We start from the raw sequence: 17,315 nt of genomic DNA, 5'->3' as shown, positions 1-17,315 counted from the left end.
TTCTAAGCTAGATTTTTCCCTTAAACATATTTTCTTTTGCAAAATGCCTGTGGCTTTTTTCAAGGAAGCGGTGATGATCAGCACTTGAGGAGGTGTTGATCAACGCGGTCCCCACCCGCACACGGCCAGAGCTGCATCTCCAAAAGCCGCAGCAGACACAAACAGGGCCCCTGCAGCCGGGTGGCACTGCAACCTGGACCTATCACCAAATATTGAATTAATGAGAGCCTGAAAATGTTTCCACCTATCAGAGATAATTTAGAGTCTCGGGGTTTGAGGAGCCCAGGGAGAGAGATTCCAAGATTTTTAACTCTTTCAACTATGTGAAAAAAATATTTCACGATGAACTTTGCCAGTTGTAACTATGACAGTAAACACCATTGCATCGAATAGAATCCTATTTTTCTCCATGAAGCAGAGTTTATCTTACATTTTCAAAGCACTTAATAAGATCACGTGGTATTTAGTAGCCCCTTTCACCCCCACATCTAAAGACAACCAGAGAGAGTAAGAAAATTTCCCAACTGGGAGGTCCCTCCCCTCTGGTTGGGATGGCAAGTATCTAACAGAAGAAGGGAATTTGTTGATACCGAAGTCAGTGGCCAAGTGTTGAAGATGATATCCAAGCCCATTCACCAACAGAGAAGCCGGAATGCAGATGTGACTGTGGGCTTTCTATTTCCATGAATTAATTTAAAATGAAAAAGAAGAGAGATAGGGATTCTGTGACTTTTTTATGGTGCCCTAAGAACTGCAAGTCTAATCAGGAGATGTTTCCCATTTCCAGGCCCCGGGCCTGCCTGAGAAGTGCCCCAAATCCCTTTGCATTAGATGCTGGTTCCAAATGCAGCAGGGAGCCAGGAATATGAGACACACATAAAAGTTGGTCATGGGGGAAGGTGAGCAAGGCCACCTTTGAGTTCCCTTCCGCCTGGCAGGTGCCTTTCTTTTCTCTTATTTTCAAATAAAGTTTATAATTTTCTCTTTTATAAGAAGAATACAGTCTCATTACAGGAAATTTCAATAGAATCGTAAGAACTGAAGAAACCCCCCTTCACCCAAGGAGCATCACTGTTAACAGTCTCAGCTATTTCCCTCTAGTCTTTCTCCCACGCATTTTAGAAACAAAATTAAGGTCACACCAAACCTACAAACCTGATGTCAGTGTGTGACGGTAGAATCTAGGAAGATGACCTTGGTCCTCACAGTGACCCTGGGACCTAGCTCAGGGCCTAGCAGTAAGTGTTGGGGACAGTCTGGCACCCAGAAGATGCACCCAGTGCTCCTGGGACCTGCCCTTGGAATCACCGTGACGGGCCATGCTGCGGTTCTGCTCTGCTCACTTTTTCTGTACTGGGATTGTCATCTGTTGCAGATCCTGTCATCGATCCCACCATTTCCCCTCAGCTTTCCCCGGAGGCACCTTCAGATAGTCCCTGGACAGTCTGCTGGCTTCCGGTGTCACCTTTCTGAGCTTGTTGGCTGGCCATGAGGGCATGCTTGGTCTACGTACATGTGGGGTAGCCTGGGTGTGCCAGTGACATTGTCCCCAAGCAGTTCTCCACCCATGGGACGCAAGCCGATGGACAAGTGTCCCAGTTTCTTGCTGTCCACCACGTAGGCTTTCCTCTCATCCTTGCTGCCCACGTCCCCCACTTCCTCTGGAAATGGCTTTGGGGGATCACCTTCCAAACGAACCATTCGCACCAGACCCTTATCTCAGGCTTTGCTTCTCAGGACACCAACCAGGTCACGGACTTTGCACCGAGACTCCGCAGCAGAATTACTGAGCTAAGCGAGGAGGAGCTGTTGAAAGATGTAGGGTGCGTGTTGATTGGCAAGTAATTTCCAGGTGGGGGTTTTCAGAGCTCTTCTGCTAACCCTCGACTTGACTCTGCGTATCTGGACCCTGAACTGAACCCTGAAGAAGAGGAGGGAAAAAGTGAAGCCCGAGCCCTGAGCCTCCGGGTCGCACTGGAGGACGGTCCCGCAGTTCACTTGAGTTCGCCCTGGATGTCGTTCACTTCTCTCGGTGTTTGCCTGGCTTTGTTTCCCTCCGTGTTCCTGGACAGAGGCCAGTGGTTATAGGATTTTTTTCTTCTTTTTTTTGTCTTTACAAATGGAAGAGGAGGGGGAATGGAATGCAGTGGAGAAAGACCCTGGGGGGGTGGGAGGACAAGCGAGAGGTAGCTCCGGAGCATCTCAGCCTTGGGTCTCCGTCACAACCAGAGTTCGGTGTTTTCAGGAAGAATGAAAAGAAATAGACTGGACTGTAAACTGGGATTTGTCATCATGAAACCCCCGAAGTCGGTGAGGAGTGTGCACAGTTGTGTTCCAAAATACAGCTGCATGTTTGGGGATCGTCATGGTGACCTAAAAGCACATTTCCTCCAGGGACACCTAGGAAGGAAGTTTCCTGCTGGCTTCCCTGCTGGGGCTGGGGCTGGGGCTGGGGCTGGGGCTGGGGCTGGGGCTGGGACTGCGCGTGGAGACAGGACCCGGCCTGTTTTGCTGAAAATGACCAACAAATGGCTCTCTTTGGCCCAAGATGGCCTGGACGTTCCAAGAAAGCAGGGTCAGCCATTGCTGGAGGGACCTGGAAGATAGAAACTTCAGCACTTAGCTTTGGTGTCCTGGTGAGGACCCAGATTTTGCTATTTGTGACCCCTCTCCTGAAAACCTCTCCCTAAACCCTTCTCCCGAAGCCTGTCCCTAAACCCAATCCAGGCGGCCCTCGCCTTCCCTTTTCAGAGCTACTTTCTAGACCCAGTTCAGCCCTCTCCCTACTCCTCTGAGAATAAACGGCCCATCCTGGCCTCACTGTTTCCTGCGACAGCTCACAGGCTCCCCCGAGTTCATCAGAGACCCAGAGAGGTCCACAAATGAGATCAGCTTCTTCTCAGGGGGCGACATTGAGGGAATGGCTGTGGATTTTCATGCACTATCATGACTATATATTTTTTTTAATGGCAAATGGGTTGTCAACGCCGCTATTTGTGAGTTTGGTGATGGTTGGGTAGATCCTTTAAGATCCCTTGACCTCATTTTCCTACCTTGCCCAACAGGGTCTCTAGCACTTCACGGGCTCTTGGCTGGGAAGCGAACCAGATGCACTGTGGTGGTTTTCCTGGACTTGCAACGTGTTTGCTCTTGGTGAGGAAGTGGAAGGTGTGGGCCCAGCCCCATAGCACAAAGGAGGGTAAACTGAGGCCCGAGCAGCAACGATCTGGATGCCAGCTGCTCTGGATCTCCTTCTGGAGGCTCCCGGTCAACTTTCAAATGACCTTGAAGGAAGACTTGCGTTTCCCGGGGGCCGCCAGCTGAGCGCTCCCACCACAGGGAAAACCCACCCCCTGTCCCCCAGGGTGGGTTGTGAAGGTTAATGAATTGGTATTTGTGAAGTGCTTTGAGATCCCCGGATGAAAGGGCCTATGAAGTCAAAAGCATTCGGGTGATTATTAAATTGCCTTGCCCCAGGTCAGACAGCGCAGGACTAGGGAGTTAGAAAAGGAAGACACGCCGCCTTTCTTCCCGTCCCCTGCCACAACAACTAAGACCGTAACCTGCTCTTGTGAAGACGGGCGTCCCTCGGTGGGTGGATGTCCTCGGGCCTCACATCCTGCCTCCTTTATTCCCGGGCACCCTGTTAGGACCCGGCTTGCCTCTCGCAGGCCTGGCTCATTGGAATGCCAGGCAGCTCCTTGGCTCCTGGGGAGGGCTCTGCTTTCCGGGGCTTTCAGAAGCTCAGGGAAGCTGTTGAGTGAGGGACCGAGACCTACACTTGACCCCGAGACCCTCCTTGAGAAACAGGGGGCCGTTTCTCTGCTGCCCACCGGACACCGAAATGAAGGAGGAGCCCAGCGCCGGCTGCCTTGGGGTCGGTTCCACGCACACCCGCTCTTTTCTGGGTTCCCTATTCTTTTCTCTATTTTTTTTTCTTTTCCATTCAGCCAGTCTGGCAGTTGCAATATTTGTTTTACAAACATCTCCTCCATATTTCTGTCTTTTCCTTCCCCCACGGTGGCTGTTGTATAGATAGCTCATTGCAATTCAGACACCTGTCACTTTCGGATGTCAGTGTGGCTGTTGCCACGCTGATTAGTTAAGATGAAGAAAAAAAAAATACAGTGCCATATAAATAAAAAATTACAGGCTGTCACATTGTTTAAAGAGGGCCCACCTCCCAACGCCAGATCTGGGCAAAGTGGCGTTCCCTCTGTTTCCTGGGTATCGCCGCTAAGAGGAACGCTTAGAACGTCTTGTTTTTAGTGATTAAGTGGTTAATGATTTAATGAACTAAAAAAAAAAAATCTCATTTGTTGCTTCCCTTGGACTTGGAAAAAACCTCAAAGAGCTGATTTTCTGTGTACCTCAGTCCAATATTGCTACCTGCTGGGTTACGAACACAGTCTCTAAATAAATTGCTAGTGGCCTTAGGCGGGTAGAAGAGTCTCTCTTTGATCCGGCTGGAGCGGATGAAGTCAAATGTTCAATCAATCAATCACATTCATAACTTGCAGCTACAATCGGGCTGACAACGGCCTATTATTTATTTTTAAAATCATATATTTCATTATTGCAAAACACACAGGCTCTCACGAGGGGGAAGAGACTAAATTATTGATAAGCCTTATAGATGACGGAGTTTGTTGTTTCTGACATGCTTGTCACTAACTATTGTCAGGAAGAATTTACTAAGATGTAGAGTCGGGAAAGTTGGCCAGGAATGTATGTCGCGCCGAAGCAGAGATGGGAAGAGGAAACTCTAATGGTCCCTCTCTCCCTCTTATTGAATTCTTGTAGGTAAGAGGCAGCTGAAGGCAGAACAGGTTTCTATTGTAAAGCAAGACTTGAAAAGCCCCCAATTTGATTGCTACAGAGCAGGAGATTTGGTTCTCAAAATAGCCATGCGTTTGGGAAATGAATTTTTTGCTGGTGTCTGTGCATTCCTGGAAATAACAATTGTAACTCTCCAGAATTCTCACATGGACCAGGGCCAGGCATATTTATTCAATATCGTGTGTTGGGGTGGGGTGGGGGTATGGGCGAGTGCAGCCTCAAGTAACGGGCGCCCAGAGGAGGCCATCTGGACTCCCCTTGCTTTGGAGGTGGAGAAGAGGGGAAGATTTCCTACCGCACCCCCATCACGCTCCCTGAGACGGCAGGGCACGAGGAATGGGGCACCTTCCCTGGGCCTGCAATTGGACTTCTCTAATGGGCTTAGGGGAAGGAAGGATGGTCAGGAGAATGCTGACCACTCCTTTCCGTGGGCGTCTTCATTTTCTGGGTTCTGGGTCATGAGCAAGCTGAGATCTTAAAGCTGTACAACCCCTCATCTGAACAGCGAGGGGCTGGAATGGAAGACCCCCGGGGCCCAGCACTGTCACCCGGCTCTCATCTCCATGATAAGGAGGACACCATCCCTGGAGGTGCTGGAAGGAAGAGCCCTCTGGACTGAAGGAGAGGGAGGTGTTTTTTTGTTTTTTTTTTTTTGGTTTTTTTTTTTTAAGGGAACTTCAATGCTCACTCATACAGATCAAATCTTATTAGAATGAGTTCCTTAACATTTGAACAAAAACAGCTGTGGAACCCAACATTTCTAATACCCAACCCCCACTGGATACCCCCTGGAACGTGAGGACAATGAACATTACATCGAAGCTCCTTCGGAGGTCTGGTTGAGATTTGACTGGTATTCCTAACTTATTTGCTGAGTACAAGCTGATCTCCCAGTTGCAGGGATGGGTGGGACAGGGCTGTGTGGGTACCCTGAACCAGTCTCCTTAAAGCCAAAGTGGCCTCAGAGTCCACTGCCCAACTTCTCTGCTCTCAGCTGCATGGAGAAGAAAACGAAGGGTCAGAGGAATCGGAATCTGACAGCTAGCATGTGGCAGGTGGAGAAGAACACCCTGCCTGCAACCCTTTCCCTAAGGTAAAGCAGAAACCGAAACACACAGGAAATAAAAAAAAAAAGAGGCATCAGGTTGCCCAGTCAGGTGCTCTGTCTTCTATGTGGTGCTGGTTTCTAAGGGAACATTCCAGTGCCCTGGTTTGGTTTTAAATCAGTAAACTCCATTTAGAATCCAAACAACGAGAAAGCTCAGTTAGCATGTGTTTTTTAAAAATGTATTTTTTAAATTGGTGCATAATAATTACTCAAATAGGAGTTTTACTGTGGCATATTTAAACAGGCACATAACATGATATGATCAATTTCATTCCCCTGTATCACTTTCCCTTCCCTCCTCTCTGCTCCTGGACCCCTTTCTCTGCCCTATTGGGCTCCTTATATTCATGAGACATCCCCCTCTGACATATACACTTAAATTTTTTTTAAATCTCTAGCTTCTACATATATGAGAAAACATATCACCCTTGATTTTCAGAGTTTGCCTTATGTTATTTAACATGATGTTCTCCAGTTCCAGCCATTTTCCTGCAAATGACATAATTTCATTCTCTTTATGGCTCTATAAAACTCCATTGTGCGTATAGATCATTTTCTTTATCCATTCATGTATTGACAGGCACCTGGGCTGGTTCCACAACGTGGCTCTTGTGAATTCTGCTGCTGTAAACATGATTGTGTATGCCTGTATCTCTAGAGTATGCTGACTTTATTTTATTTTTGTTTTGGGTAAAGACTGAGGAGTTGCAAAGTTGGATCATATAGTGGTTCCATTCCTAGTCTTTTGAGGAACTTCCATGCTGGTTTCCATAGCAATTGTACTAATTTAGATGCCCACCAACTGAGGTTTTTTTCCCCTCCCTTGCATCCTTACCAGCATTTATTGTTATTTGTATTCTTAACAATTGCTGTTTTATCTGGAGATGAAATCTCAGTATAGTTTGATTTGCATTTCCCTGAAAGCTAAAGGTGTTGAACATTTTTTCATATATTTATTAGTCATTTGTACTTCTTCTTATGAGAGATATTTGTTTAGTTCTTAAGAATAAATCTAATCAAAGATGTGAAAGATCTCACCAAGGAAAGTTACAGAACATTGTAAAAAGAAAGAAAAGAAGACACTAGAAGATTAAAAAAAAAAGACCCCCCATGTTCATGAACAGGCAGAATTAAATTTTTTTAAATGGCCAACATTACCAAAAATGATCTAGAGATTCAATGCAATCCCCATCAAAATACCAATGACATTCTTCACAGAACTAGGAAAAACAAACAGCCCTAAAATTCATATGAAAGAATAAAATACCCAGAATATCTATAACAATTCTGAACAAAAGGAGCATGCTGGAGACATCACAACCCCCAATTTCAAATTACACTACAGAGCTATAGTAACAAAATCAGCATGGTGTGGGCATAAAAGCACACAGACCAATGGAATAGAAGACACAAATACAAACCTACACAGATACAGTCATCAGTTCCTTGATGAAAGTGGCCAAAAAACACTTCTGAGAAAAGACCACCTTTTTAAGAAGGTGCTGGGGAAACTGGATATCCAGATGTAGGAGAATGAAACTAAGTCCCAATCTCTCACCCTGCACCAAAGTCAACCCCAAATGGATCAAAGACCTAGGAATTCGACCAGAAAATCTGCAACTGCTAGAAGAAAACAGAGAGGAAACACTTCAACAGGCAGCTGCAGGCAATGGCTTTCTCAACAGGATTCAAATAGCTCAGGAAATGATAACAAGTGCCATTAAATGGGATGTTACCAAAGTATAAAACTGCCCAGCAAAGGAAACAATATAGATTGAAGAAAGAGCCTGCAGAATGGGAGAGAAATCTTTGCCAGGCAATCTTTTGACAGACGATTAATATCCTGAATATATAAAGAACTCAAAGCACATGACACTAAAAAGTCCCCCAAACGAGTCAATGGATAAAGGGGCAAATGTACTAAACCCATGTTTTCACAATCCTGAGTCCTGGAAAGGGTTGGAGCAGGTTATGATAGGCTCAGGGTTGGAAGGAACGTCTGAATCCACAAGAAGACGGAGAACCAGCCTGGGAGTTGGGAGCCCTTGCTTCTAGCTCTGTGCTGTCTCAGCTCCATGGTGTGTTGGGCTCTACGGGTGGAGCCCCTTCTGAGTTTCTGTCCATGAAGTCAGGAGTGGGCATGGCAAAGAATCTTTCCTTGACCAAATTTTAGTCAGCCCCTCCCAACCCTCTTCTCAGACATTCACCATGGCCCCTGATCTTGCTGAGCCTGTGAACCCCAGTTTTAGAGAATATATTGCCAAATCAGTTTAGAATCTCTTGCCTTTGATATGTGATGACCTTGTTCTGCCTTCAGCAGGAATCTTCTGTGATCAGTGCAGCAAGAACCCTCTGCCCCCGATGAATCCTATTGGTAATTTCCCACCCATTGATCCTGTTCAACCCTTGCTCATGAAACCGGCTCCTTGACTACACATCCCCACCTCCTGTTGTATCTGGAGAAGTTCCAGTTCTGGACTGAGATCTCTTTTCCCCTCTTGCAATAGTCCTTACCACTTTCTGTCCTTACCACTTTACTCTCCAACCCTGGTTTTCTCTGAAAGTCTACACAGGCTTCAGGTCCACTTCTAGCTCCAAAAGTCTACATAGAACCCTACATAAAATCCTTTTCCTTTCAATTTATTTTTTGAACATCTTGTTGCCTGGGTTGGTACAGTTGGGGACGGAGTCAACCAAAGCAATCAGAGCACCAGGAGAAGCCGTTCATGAGAACCTCCTCATGATACAATAGAAACAACTCCTCACTGGGAACAAAGAAACCTGGCCTCTTAGGCCTGGCTCTGCTGGACTTGGGTGAGAACGCGGAGTCTCTCTGGACCTCGTTTTTCTCTTCTGTTAAATGGGGATATTGGTGCCATTGCTCCCGCCCAGCTGGGGCAGATTGCTATGAGAATCTAAACCCATTACATAAGTTTAGGGAAGGGAACAGAAGCTTAAACTGCCCTACAGGTGTGGAGTAGCCATGTTATAGGGCGGTGGGAATTTACTCTAGATGAGAGAGCCTGCTGCAAATATGAGATTACATTTTAATTACCTTCAGATGCTGACCTATGTAAATCGGCCTATTGTGTTTCGTTGGGAGGGGGCAGGAGAAAGGGGTGAGTGGGACTCATTAGCTTCTTAGCAAGCTGCTGTTTTCATTTTTTGTTGCAGGTTCCAGGAAAACCTTTAAGAGAGGGATAAAGAAGCTGCCTCTGTGCAGTTTCACAGAGATGCAGAGTCGGGTCCTTTTCTGGTTTTGGGGTGCGAGGTACGTTCGTCCAGCAGCACGCTGGCCGCTCCTCCTTGGCAAGGTCCGTAAACATCACAGTCTTCTCCTGTGGGCAGTTTTTCCCCTTTTGAAGCTTGTTTGCTGTGCACATGGGTCAGAGTTGCCACCTCAAGGAGGCCTGTAGGACCTGCCAGGGCTTGGACCGCGGGATGCCAGACAGATGGGCTCCCTGCCCCCGGCAAGATAAGACTCTATTAAGTATGACTTTATTAATAGCCTCTCTCCAAGTCCTGGCCCCTTGGGAGCCTCCCGTGATTGGCCAGTGGTACAATTATAATGGGCACTAATTATACCTAGAAGCCAAGGAGAGCAGCCCACCTTTCAAAGCCCTCGGTGATACGGATTTGGGTAATGCAATGAGCTAAAAATGACTCCATCTTTCCAAAAGCACAAAGGAATCGCTCCTCGAAAAATTGAATAACTCAGGAATCCAGTTAAACAGGGAAATGGGAAATAAATCAGAAAACACTCCAGCTTTTTACCAGTCAGGGGAGAGTGGGCCCCTTTGGATTAACCCTGGTGTGGGCCTGAGTGACATTTGCTTGTCCTGGAAGACTCTGGGAACATGGATTTTGCAGCAATGCCCCAAAGAGGGCCCTTTCCTTTAGATCCCAGGTGTGCACACTGAAGCCAGGAAGCAGATATAAAACCCCCTCCGAAGGCTCCATCCATTTCCTCCAAATGACCCATCCGAGCCATTCCAAGGCGGCGGAACTGGCTGTGAGCCGGTCGCTCTCCCTCTCCCCCAGGGCTTTTCAGCCCGGAGTGCTGGGCAAACTCCGAATGACTGCACAATTGCATGCTAAGAGGCAGCATGTGCACAGAGCAGAGCAGCCATGGAGGCCACTTCAGGTCCAGAAGGAGCTTCCTGGGGGGAGCAGTGCTCAGCTGAGTGGCTTATTTCCCAGGAAAGGGACTCCAGTGTCTGCACGGGGACTTGGCTTTTCAGTGACTTCCTCTCCACAGCGCTGTTGCTTCCTCGTGGCTTCGGAGTGACCGGGGAACCAGGTGGAGCTGCCATCTCCAAGCTGCTCCACTGCTCTGTCCCTTTGGTGTATCTGGCCACACCGACCAGGACCCTCCCCAGCCCTGCTCTGGAGCAGACTCTCCACGTGTTTCACGTCTGGGGAGCAAATGGTTTGGGGAGCAGATGAGTTCATTTGGTTCAGTGGCTTGATCCAGTGAGTCCCTGAGCTCAAGTTCAGTGTCATGGACTTGTCCTCAGCCCCATGTGGTCTTACCCTCCACTCTCCTGGCCTTGGTTCCTCCTCTTCTGCCACTTGTTCTCTCTGATCCAGCCACGTGGCCCTTTGCCGTCCTCAGGCAGACCTGGCTCCTGCCCCAGGACTTTGTCACTTGCTCTTCCCTCTGTCTGGGACTCTCCCTGCCACTAGACATCTTCACGGCTCCCCACTCCTTCCTTCAGGTCTCTGCTGACAAGCAGTCCCTGGACATCTTGAACCTCCTTCCGCTCAGGTTTCTCCCCCCATCTCCATCGAGATTTCTTGCATTTATGAACATATGGAACAATAGGTTCACTTGTCTATGCACCTGTTGTCTGAACTCCCCACTTAATAAAGCGCCGTGTGAGAGGAGACTTGTCTATTTCATTCATGCTTCCATCCCCGAATTTAGCAGCATGGCTGTTCCATAGCTGGTGCTCACAAAAATATCTGTGGACCTGATTTTGAATTCCAACTTCCACATAGACCAATTTAGCTAGATCTCTTCTCGGGCTACATTCAAGGGCAGCTCCTGACGACACGTGCTCTGGGGGACGTTTAAAAGGTCCAGCCATCTCTTTGCTACAATAAGAACATGTATCTGGATGGTCTTGAAAGGATGTGATTAAATACTAAAAGTAGAAGATTCGGATGACATAGACCTTGCCCTCCAGCAGCCGGCGAGTAGAGCCTTCAAAGTTTCCATGTGTGGGTCATTCTCACTTTTGATCTATTTTAGCAGAAAGTGGTTTCTCTACTTTTTGCCAGATATCAGTCAGTTCACTGGATTCCACTGGCCCAAGTTATCAGAGAAGGAGAAGGGGTGTTGTTCCGTTTTCCCACGGGAGAAGTAGACAGGAATGGGCAGCCCTGAACTTGGTGGCACTTCCCAGATGTACCCCTGGGCCTCCAACGTGGGCGCAGTGAGGGCACATGGAGTTTATTGTTTATTCACAACTTTTCCTACCTTTACGTCGTTCACGTGAGTGGAAGTGTGTGACCCCCCTCCACTGATGTCAATCGAGGCCTGGTGACTTGTTGTCATTGTAAATCAGGGGCAGGAGGGACAGTGTGCCAGCATTCTGAGCCCAGGCCCTCAGAACAACCCCCCTTTTGTTTCTACCTGCCCCCCAACCTTGAGGTTCTGATATCCATGTTGACAAAAGCATGCCCCTAAGACTAGTCATCAGTCAGCCCAAGTGAGAGACACAGGAGGAGACCAAAGCAAACCCACAGCTTGAAGCAGAGCTGCCCCGGCCAACCCGCAAGTCCATGAGTGAGAAAGTGAATGTCATTCATTGAAGTTGGACATCGTCCGTTCCTCACTGCCCAGTCCGCGCAGTAGGAGAGCGTTCTAGGGATCCATACTTTCCAGGGTTTTGCTACACCTCTCTCTACCCTATTCTGCTAAGTGACCAGGCTCTAAGTGTACATTTTCCAGTTGCCAGACCAAGAAAAAGACTTCACCTAAGAGGAATGGGAAGGTAAAGGAGAGACAAAGCCGCTTTGTGGTTTGGACCGGAGCTGTCCCCCCAGAATGCTTGTGTTAATGCAGCAATGTTCAGAGCTGAAATGATTAGGTGATGCGAGCTGAAACCTGATCTGTGGATTCATCCATTTGAAAGAAATACTCCACTGTGTGGTAACTGGAAGTGGGTAGGGTGTGGCTGGAGGAAGAGGTCACCGGGGGCATTCCTTGGGGATCCTATGTCTGAATCCTGCCTCCTTGTTTTCTTCCTGTCCTTCCCCCGCCCCCATGCCCTCTGCCGTGAGGTCCTGCCTCACCTTTAGCCCAGAACAATGGACTCAGCCACCCATGGACGGAGAGCTCTGAAACTGGGGGCCAAAGTAAACTTTTCCTCCTCTGAGTTGCTCTTGTCAGGTGTTTTGGCCCGAGTGACAAAAAGCTGACTAACACTGAAAGGTCTAACAAAGCATACCAGGAGACGGGAGAAAGACTGACGGGTGCATTTGGACTTCTGAGTCGTCACTGTGGAGACAGAATGGCTTTGCTGGTCTTTGGTCCTATGTTTCAAAAGCAGGTCTCTAAATTATTGACTACTTGAGCAAACTCAACCCTTCCTAATTAATGATCGAAGTTTTCTCGGCTGAAGGAAAAAGGCTTTGGCAGAGTGAAAACTCCATGTGACTGTCTTTTCACTTGGTCATCATCCTTCCCAATGAGCATCGTAAGACAGCCTCACACCCTTCCACCGCACCACCCAGGAACTGTACTAACTTTGCCGGAGCGCCTACTAAGAGCTGGGTGCACGAGGAACGTGTCACCTGGGCTACCTCTCAGAGGCTGGATTTCCACCCAGCAGTCTGCTCCCTGGCTGGTGCTCTGAATCACTAGGCCCCAGAAGCTTCCCTCTGAGTCCTTGACCAAAAAGGTATTCTCCAAATCCTGGCTCCTCCCTGACTACCAGAGACCCAGCCGGGCACCTGAGGATGCACAGCCCCCTCATTTGCTCACATACACCAAGCTTGTGCCTATGTTGTGACATCAGAGAAGCATGGACCTTGGCCCTTCCTGATGACTTGACCAAACGGCTTCCTCAACCCCCATCCATTCCCGAACCCTTGTGTCTCTAAATGAAGTGAAACTTTTAGTCCTGCCTCTAATTGCTGAATGAACCAGAAGAGATGGTGGGGCTGAGAGGTGCTCTGAGATGTTGCTGTGGCCACTGCCACATGGTGTCCCTCCTGGTCCTTCACAGTGTGCTCCTGGGTCCAAGATCCCTGCCAGGATTTCAGGGTGTTCCACCAGGGCCCTCATGTTGGAGCCTTCGGTTCACTACTCAAAGCCCGACACAAGCCGGGGCACTGACCTCGTGGACACATCTTGCTGGGCCAGCCCCTTGACTCTCAACAAAACTTCTGGGACCCCAGGAAGAGCCTGGACCATCAGCCCAAGATGACACTCCCTCCCCTGATCTCCACCATCAAGGAGTCCTTGTCTTCTTGCTTCCTGAAGAATTATGGCCAAAGTCATCCTATGTGACGTGCCTGACCTTGAATCTCACAGAGCAGTGTGTGACGTTCTAATTCTACCCCTCCCAGAATGTCCCACACTCCTAATGCACTTGAGCCCTCTCCAGAGCTGTGCATCCCACCAAGGACCCACGGACCCTACAAACTCAGGGCCTGGCTGAGCTCACACCCACTGAATGTGCTCCTGAACTTGGGCCACCTGGTCTTGTGCATCACGACTGCCCGACAGCCACATTTTCACACACTTATCCATTCAGAAATGACTTTCCAAGTGATTTCTGTTGCATGGGCTAGAGACACAAGCCTCCACAAGAAGAAAATTGTGCCCTGTTCTTACAAAGCTTGTAGTCGATGAGGGAAAATAGGGTGCTCAAAAGGACAAGTCTTCACAGAGGTAAATGTGGAGGTGACTGGAAGAAACACCAGTGCCTCAGTTGGTCCAGGAGGAGCTGAGAAAGGAGGAAACAGACAATGGGAAGGGCATCCACAGAGCTCTGCCACTGCGGGAGTCTGTCCCCAGAGAAACAGCCGGGAGGACTTTTGTATAGAAGGAACCAGAAGCCTCATTAGTGAGGCTCATTCTTACAGCCTATGGAAAGAAATCTAAAGAGGTAAAGTCTTTATGGTTTTAAAGGGCCTTGGGGGCCCTCAGAGGGAGGAAAGAACCAGGCCAAAGTCAACACAGCAAGCGAGGGAAGAATTAATCCCATCCTACAACCCAGAGAAGGCCAGGTCCGCCATGATGGCTCAGTCTGAGGCCTCAGAGGAAGAGCAGACCCTTCCAAGGGATTTTATCATGAACGAGGGAAAGTGGGCAGCTGTCCTGTGTTACGTGGAGGAAAGCAGCCCTCAGGCTTTACCCCGTCCTTCCCCCTCTCCACTTCTTGTCCCGATGCCAGGTACCCCCCACACTGGGCCAGCCCACCCATAGGAAAGGCCCACATGTCGGGCATTGCTGTTCTTGACCAATGCCCAGTTCTCTCCTTGTGGGACGTGGGAGGACTCCTCTTCCTGCTCTTACCTTTCTTGGAGCCATATTACTAATCCGGTCGTGGGCTCACGGGGCACAAGCCACTCTGGGGCTGGAGCATCAAACGGCTGGCACAGGACTGCCGGTGCTGTCTTTCAAAAACCAGCCAAGTCCGCACAGTGCCGCTGCCGTCAACCTGAGGCTCTGAACAAGGATGGACGTGGAGCCAGCCTCCCCCATACTAATAGGCAATGAACATGCAACGTGAGCAAGCAATATGCCATTACTGTTTACATCATTGTTACTCAGGGCCTCGATATGAAGGCAGCACAACCTAATTGTAGATCATTTTTATCATTCCAAAGAGAAACCTCATACCCTCTAGGCAGTCACTCCACATTTCCTCCACCTAACTCCCTTTCACTAGGCCCCACCTTCTACAGGCTCCACCCACTACTTGGAGGACCACAGCCTAGCAAACAAGCCTTTAGCATCTGGGTCTTTAGCGGATATGTACAGACCAAACCAAAACACTAGTAAGGGGAGAGAGTGAGCAGAGGGAGAGAGTCCCACTATAACAGAGATCAGATTTTCCCACCAGTCTTAGGACTTGAACTCAAATTTACATTTTATGGGGAAAAAAAATGATGCTTCTTGTATCCAAGCGTTCAGGTGGATATAGTGTGTGTGCGCATACATGTAGGTCAATGCTTGGAACAAAGGTCTGGATAGACACCTGCCTACTCGTGATGGGTGGTCACATCTGGGGAGGGGTGCGGGTGGAAATGGATGAAAGGAACACTTGATTTTCATTTTATATACTTTCATATCCCTTTACATTTTATACAGTGAGATGCTATTCAGAGATTATTAACTGTTACACTATAAGCACAACATGAGGTGCACCTTATTATTTTCCAAAACAGAAATGATGCCACTCTGCAGTTAAATTAAACACTACAACTTTCCAAAGGGCTTTACACTCATTTAATCTCATTTAACGTGTGCAATCTCACTTATCAGTGGGAATATTATTCTTTTTAATTATGATTTTTTTCTTATCTCTAAAATAGGATGATTTATTCCAAATTACCCAACCAATAAAGGCAGAGAGAGACCAAAAGCTTTAACCCTGCTGTCAGGTTCCAAATCCAAGATTCCTCCTTTACACTGTGGATGCCTCTAAGCACCATCTCCTTCCTGGGTGTCGTGTTGAAAGTCGTGATATTGAGAGGCGAGATCAGGCTGCAGTCAACTCCTGGGACTTACTGTAATGCTCACTGTTGGATCTCCTGTCTGGGACGACACTCCTGTGACAAGGGTGGTAACTATAGACCATTCGAGCTGCCATTTTCCCCTCTCTGTCCACTGAAGACATCAAGAATCAACGTAGGCATTGAGTCTAGAATAGACCTCAGAGTCTTTCTCAACACAGTGTTCCAGACAGCCACTACTCATCAATCAGAGAGAGCAAACCTACTTCCCTCCCTGTCCTAAGGGATATTTGATCTCCCTGGCAGTCATTGTGATAGTGGAATACAATTGTCTTTTATAATTCCACTTTCTGTGCCCTCCTCTGATAGATGTTGAAAAACAAAGTCAGGTACTTGATTACCATCTTCTTTGCACTTAGGTGTGGCTGTGTGACCCAATATTAATTACCAGTGGGAGGTACTAGGGACTGACTGCTGGGAGATGTCACTTTCCTGATGGAAGGGACACATGCAAAAGGAGCTAGTGACAGCCCTTCCCCTTCTCTAGCCTTGAACACAGACATAATCTTAAACACTAAGTTACTAGTTGATGACAGTGTTGTGCTTCCAGACCACTTACCTAAAGCCACTTACCTTCAGGTTAGTAGTTCACTAAAGAGTAAATGTCCTTATGGTTGAGACACCACTGGTTTAACTTTCCTTACATGCAGCCAAATGCATTCCTAACAGATGTAGTTCCTGTTACAGGACAGCAGGGACATTGTAGAACTTTGATCAGTAAATGGGTGAATATTTTTTTTTTAAAAAAAAATTTACATAACAATGAATGCATATTTTTACCATTTTAAAGTGTACAATTATGTGGTTTTTAGTATATTCACAATGCTGTACGGTCATTTCCACTAATTGCAGAACATTTTTACCATTCTAAAAGGAAACCTCAGGCCCATGTAAGCAGTCACTGCCTATGTCCCCTCCTCCCAGACCCTGGCGATCACTCATCTCTCTGTCTCCATGGATCTGACTTCCCTGGATATTACTTATAAATGGAATCATGCAATCTGGGGTCTTCTGTGTCTGGCTTTTTTCACATAGAATATTTTAAGGTCCACCCATGATGCAGCGTGTATCACTTCTTATTTTTTTATGGCTGTCCTGTTGTAGAGATGTTCCATATCTGGTTTGACAATTAGTCAGTTGATAGATATTTGGGTTGTTTCCTCCGCAGGGATTCTATGAATTATGCTGTGATGAGCACTTGTGTACAAGTTTTGGCCTCAACAGATGTTTCCAATAGTCTTGAGAACATACCTAGGCGTGGAATTGTTGGATCCAATGGTAATGCTATTTTTAACGTTTTGGGGGAACTGCCAAGCTATTTTTCACAGTGGCTGTACCATGTACATTCTCACCCCAAATCTGTGAGAGTTCTAATCATTCACGTCCTCACCGATTCCTCCTTTCCTTTTTTCCTGTAGGAATTTTAGCCATCCTGCTGATTGTGAAGTGACACTCCAGTTTTGATTTGTGTTTTCCTAATGATGGAGGATGTTGAACTGTATTTTCATAAGTTTCTAAACCATTTATGTATCTTCTTTGGAGAAGTGTAATTTTTATCCTTTGTCCATTTTTGAAGTTGGGTTGTCTTTTTCTTGTGGAGTTTTAGGAGAGTTCT

Source organism: Ictidomys tridecemlineatus, chromosome 1 (genome assembly GCF_052094955.1).
Source record: "Ictidomys tridecemlineatus isolate mIctTri1 chromosome 1, mIctTri1.hap1, whole genome shotgun sequence".
Taxonomy (NCBI): Eukaryota; Metazoa; Chordata; class Mammalia; order Rodentia; family Sciuridae; genus Ictidomys; species Ictidomys tridecemlineatus.
This window is presented reverse-complemented; position numbering follows the sequence as displayed.